Below are 5,542 nucleotides of genomic sequence, written 5' to 3'. Positions count from 1 at the left end.
TGGCGGGACACCCCAGTGAGGTGCCGTGGGCCTATTGCTGAAGGACTCAGACAGTGGAGGCTGTGTGGGGAGGGGTGTGAGTGCTGGGCAGGGCTCGCGGCTCCAGGCCTTAGAACTGAGCACTTCTGAGCCTTGACAACGAGGGGTCCAGGCGTCGCCCGGCACCCAAATCAGTGTGGCTGGGGCGACTCCCGTGTACACGTACACCTAGACTTCCCTTTTTGGAAAATATTTAACATACATCTCAATATTATTCTCTAGCTTTTGATCAATACATGTTTCAATTTTTTTCTGCTTTAAGTAATTATTTTCATTTTTCCCCTGTGTGAGGAGACTATAGGACTTGCACTGACAGTCTGGGTACCAGCAATACCACTCCGTGGTCGCCTTGAGTAACACATTTGTTTCGAGTTCTGCTGTTGGCAGAACTAGAGGATGGCAAAATTTTACATGTGTCTCAAAAGCTTGTTTGCAGCCACATAAGTATTGTAGTGAAAGTGTTCAAATAAAGATCCTCCTAAAATTTAAAATGAGCTATGTTTAAAAAGAAAAATGAACCTGAATCAGGTGACAACGTTGCTTCGATTATGGGGACACCTTGTCCTGATGCAGCCTCGTGCCCTGGGAGTGAGGTGACGACCTCTGAGCCCGGCCACTGCTGTGTCCAGCCTAACGCACTCAGCATCCTTCTCGAAATGTCATGGCCAAAGGGGGACTCAGTGGAAACAAAGCACATCTCTAGGTGTGTAAAATTCCTATTTCCAACAAAACTCATGCTCGGGCTTTTCAGATTACATGGAAAAGTAAAAGTAGGGAGCGACCTAAGTTTAAAAGTAAAACTGTGCTTCTCCCAGTGTCATGCTTTGTCGCTCGAGCACACGGTCAGCTTGTCTGTTACATGCAATTGGTCTTCCACCAGGCCCTGGCATTTTGTAGAGGAGGAGGGGTCGCCTGCCTCTGTCCTGCCTGTCTGTCCAGTGGTGTCTGCACAGTTCCACTGCAGACGCCGCTGCCCCGAGGGACAGGCAGAGGCTCTCAGGAACTCTGTCAAAGCGTGAAGCTTGTGACCCTAAGCCAGGGCTCTGTCCTGCAGGTGCCCACAGCATCCCCTATTCACAGGAGGAGTGACAGCTGTTGTCTGGGGAAACTTTATCCTTCCCTCTGACTGGTGAGTGGGGTTACCTCTGAGACAGGGGTTCCCTACGTGCCTGATCGAGGTCACGGGTGTGTCCGCTGACCTGGAACCAGCGGTGCCGTCTGTAAGTCTGCCTAATCGTGGGCGTCGCTGGGGCACTAGCTCTGGCCCAGGGCCTAGAAAGCTCTGTGCCGCAGATGAAGGTGCAGCATCGGGGCCACATGGAGACGGCTGTGACCACCAGCAGCACAACCTGCTTCCCCCTTGCACGCGGCATGGAAGGGCCGTTCTCTGGATGCCGACTGGTCACGCAGCCACAGGACACGGCAGCCTGCACGTGCAGACCTCCCTGTCTGGGCCCCATTCAGAGCAAGGAGCTGAGAAGGGGCGGCAGGGCCCCCGCCTGGCTCTCTCCCAATTGCCAACCTTGCTGGAGAATGAGCCTGGCTCCAAGCGATCAGCTCTGCATCCAGCTCCCTCTCGAGGGCGGCTTCTTCCCGGAGGATGGCCATGCGGTTTCCATTAGGGCAGGTAGAGCCCGACTGCACGAGCCTAAGCCCACGCCCTGCATTGGTACAACCTGCTCAGGAGTCTCCAGGGGCCTTTCACAGGGAGGCACTGCTGTTGGCTGCAACTCGAGTCCAGCAGTCAGGTCAGGTGCGAGGAGCCCAGGAGCCCCACCCACCAGGCCTCACTGTGCCCGCAGACAGGCGCTCTGAGCTAGGTACTCCAGCTGCTGGAGCGTGGGTGGCACATTCCTGGGGACACACTCTCAGTGAGCACTGCCGGGCTAGTGCTGGGCATGAGCACTTTAGACAAATTCCCCAGGGGCCTTTGACCAGAGTGCTAGCCGGGACTCCCTGGCAGGCCCTCTCCAATGATAGGGCAAAGAGCTTACTGTCCAGGACTGTCCAGGAGAGAATGGAGGTGCAGAGAGGAGCAGTGATCTCCCCACAAGGGCCAAAGGTGGGAGGCCTCGTGGGTGCCGTTCTCCTGCCTCATCTCAGCAGCATTTAAAATTGCACTATTCAGACCAAGAATTGTAGTAAAGACAGCAGGCCAGATGCACATTCGAGGTACTGGGTGTACAACAGAGCCATCGGTGCTACCTCGTGGGTGTGCAACGGAGCCACCCGTGTTATGCCAGGGGGCCTGGAAACCTGCACACGGGACAGTGGCTGTGTTCTGCCTTGACACTGCTCTTCAGGCAGGAAGCGTGGAGTCCTGAGTAGCACAGCCGTCATGTTGCCCATGCCCCAGGAGGCACGATAGCAAGCACCGTGGCCCTCCAGGCACGCAGCAGCCACGCCGTGGGTGTGGACGGCCTGCAGTGCTCAGTGGGCGGCATGCCTTGGCTCTGTCCTCATAACCCAGCCAGCAGAACTGTCAGTGTCTTCCAGAAAGTCACACATGGGTGTAGAGGGCTGGTGACCCCAGGCTGCTTACTGTAATGATTTTCAGTTTGTTTGATTTTGTTTTACCTAAATTGTATTAGAATCATCCCACTGGGACAAAGATGGTCACACATTCACTTTTCAAAAGGTGCCAGTGCTTCTCCTGTGAAGCCTGGCTAATGGCTCTGAATCTGGGTAAACCGTACAGGCTTTTTGTTTCTGCCTTTGGCTTTTACGTTCCTGGCCCTGGAGGAGCAGCATGCAGACTCTGGAAGCTGCAGTTAAAGCTCACTAGCGCTTTCTGACAACCTCCATTGAGCACGTGTGCTTTATAAATGTGCTAGTGGGCACGCACACTGCTGTTTGCTTCGGCGTCAGTGGGACTCGGTCAGCACAGCCGGTCTCAGCCCTCTCGCTGCAGTTTCTCCTCGCTCCCAGCACCGTGGCCCTTGTGCTGTGGAAAGGCCTGGCCACAGAGGCATGGCTTTGTGAGCCCATGGGTGCCAGCAGCCCAACCTCGGGGTTAAAGCAACACTTGCTCACACAGCAAGTGCACATGTGAGTAGCCGTGGAAACAGAATGTGCCATCCACGGAAGCGCACAGAACCAGACGCCCACACGCAGTGGTAGAGAAAACTGGCCCAACACGGGACTTCGGAGAGCCACACACAGACCTGAGCACACCCGCTGCACCCCGGCCGGGGCTGCTGTTTTCACATGGAAAGCTTCAAAAACAATGGCTGCGGCACTCAATACGGAACTCACTGGTTCGGACATCTTTGCCAGCTGGAAGCCAGAGCCACGTCAGCAGTGTTTCCAAGCCACGTGTGGCCTGTGTACATTTCTCATGCATGGGATGGATCTGGGAGTGACCAGTGCTGACCTCAGGGTCACTGAGTCACTTCTGAAGCTTCTCTTTTGCTTCCTAATGGATCCTTCTCATTGTGGGACCCAGAGCACACGCCGAACACGGTTTCCCAGAACAGGGCCTGACCACTCACTGCACGGATACTGTGCTCCTTGGGCAGCAGGCTCACGGAGGTGTGGCAGTCCTGGGGCTCTCTGCCCGATGGGCAGGAGCTTCAGAGCCAAAGTTCACAAAAGGGGGCAGACAGTGGTGCATTGGTAGCCCACGGCTCTGAAAGACTGACTCACATGGGGGGGGCGCTAGTTCAAGCCCAGAGACCTCCCTGAGCAGCCCGGGGGCTGGGCAGGGGAGGGCAGTGAAGGTGCTGTATCTCGGTCTTTCTTTTCCTGTCTCTCTTACTCATGGAATAAATAAATAAAATTTTTAAAAAAGTTGGCAAAGTAAACAGAACTTCCTTTAGACTCAGAATGAATATAAGATGACTGGAAAACAAAACTGTATTAATTCACAAATGCAAATATTTGTTGGATGGTAGGTATGAAAATTATTGGACAAATGAAATGGGAGGTTGGAAATCTGAACTTCAGAGAGAAAAGTAGAGAAATTGGCACAAGGCCCCTGTCTCCTTTTGTCTCATGTCTTCTCCAGGGAAACTTCCCATTTTGCCTCCCAGAGAGCAGCTTCTCTGACCTTGCACCCCTTGAACTCTCCAGTAGAGTGCAACGGCCCCCCGCCCAGCTGGGACAGCAGGTCTCAGCTGCTCCAGGGCGGCGGGAAAAGCTGCGTTTATTCATTAGTTTGTTTTAAAAACAGCCTTTTAAATAAGTTAGTAAATTAATACATCTGTGTAGAAAGAATAAAAATGAGATAAAGGCTGTAAAAGGAAGAGTAAGCATCTCAGTCCCCAGCCTTGAGTTCAAACCACAGACACAGTCATATCAACCCTTCCCAGCTTCCTCCGGGACGGTCTCTGCACCGCAAGGCATGACTGTGTTCACATCGCTCAGATAGCGGGGCTCCACAGGGCCACCAGAACACCCGTGAGGATTGGTTCAAGGTCTTGCCTGACGATGACTGGGTGTCTGTACGGTCCTAGTCTCCCTGCTGCTTCATGGTGGATAAGTAATATGCCGTTATAACAGTTAGGATGAAGGGTTAGTATTTCATCATAGCTATTATTCTTTAATTGCAGGAGGGTGTGCACGAGAGCGCTGGAGAGGACCCCAACGGGGCATGGTCAGCTGAAATCCCTGCTGCATTTCTGCATCCCCTGGGACAGTTGGGTGCCCGCCAGCAAATCAGCATATTTTTTGAGCTCCCAGGGCCAGAATTCAGCCTGTGGTGGCCATGTGGGGTCTGCTTTTCCACTCAGTCATTAACCACTGTCTCTCAGGGCTGCGGTTCCCTTTAGCAGTGATGTAGAGCAAGCGCTCCTTCCCAGACAAAGCCTGACCTACTTACCCAAGCACCGCTGGGGGCTGACCCTGCTTCACCACTACTTCCGGGCAGTCAGTCGCCCTCCCCATAGATCTGTGGGTGCTGGGCCTGTCTGGCCATTTCTTGTGACCCTGTGAGATTGCTCTGACAGGGAACTGCTAGCCCCTTAGAATACGCCTGGCTTCTCAGGACCACTGGGCCTGGAGACGTCACTCCCAACCTTACACTTCCTCAACCACCTGGGACGCCAGTGGCTCCTCCACACGCTCCCTGCGGCTGCGTTCAGGCTGCCCTGACCCAAGCCCTGGGGCGAGCGGCAGGGTGCCTTCCTGGCTCAGCAGCTGTGAGGCCCAGTGGCGACCTGGGGCTGTCCTGGTTCCTGGCAGGAGCGCACAGGGGGAGTGCGGAGCACCGCCGAACCCTGGCTTTGGTACCTGGGTGGACCAGGCGTGACTCCACACGGTGAGCTGAAGATTCTAGGCGATATAGCGACGATGTGTTAGGCGGGCGCTCTCGGGTGCAGAACCGCTACGGAGCCCAGCGAGCCCACTTCAAGCGCTGCACTGCCGACCCCAGGCCGCGCCTTCGCACACCCGCACACGGGCCACACGCCCCGCGCGCACACGCGCGCACGCGCGCACACCTCGGTTCGCGGTCCCACGGCAGACCTCCGGGCGCCGTGCACGCGCGGCCCCGGCTGCAGCCCAG

The sequence above is a fragment of the Tupaia chinensis genome, unplaced genomic scaffold, assembly GCF_000334495.1.
Source record: "Tupaia chinensis unplaced genomic scaffold, TupChi_1.0 Scaffold143591_1, whole genome shotgun sequence".
NCBI lineage: Eukaryota > Metazoa > Chordata > Mammalia > Scandentia > Tupaiidae > Tupaia > Tupaia belangeri.
Note: the sequence above shows the minus strand (reverse complement) of the source record.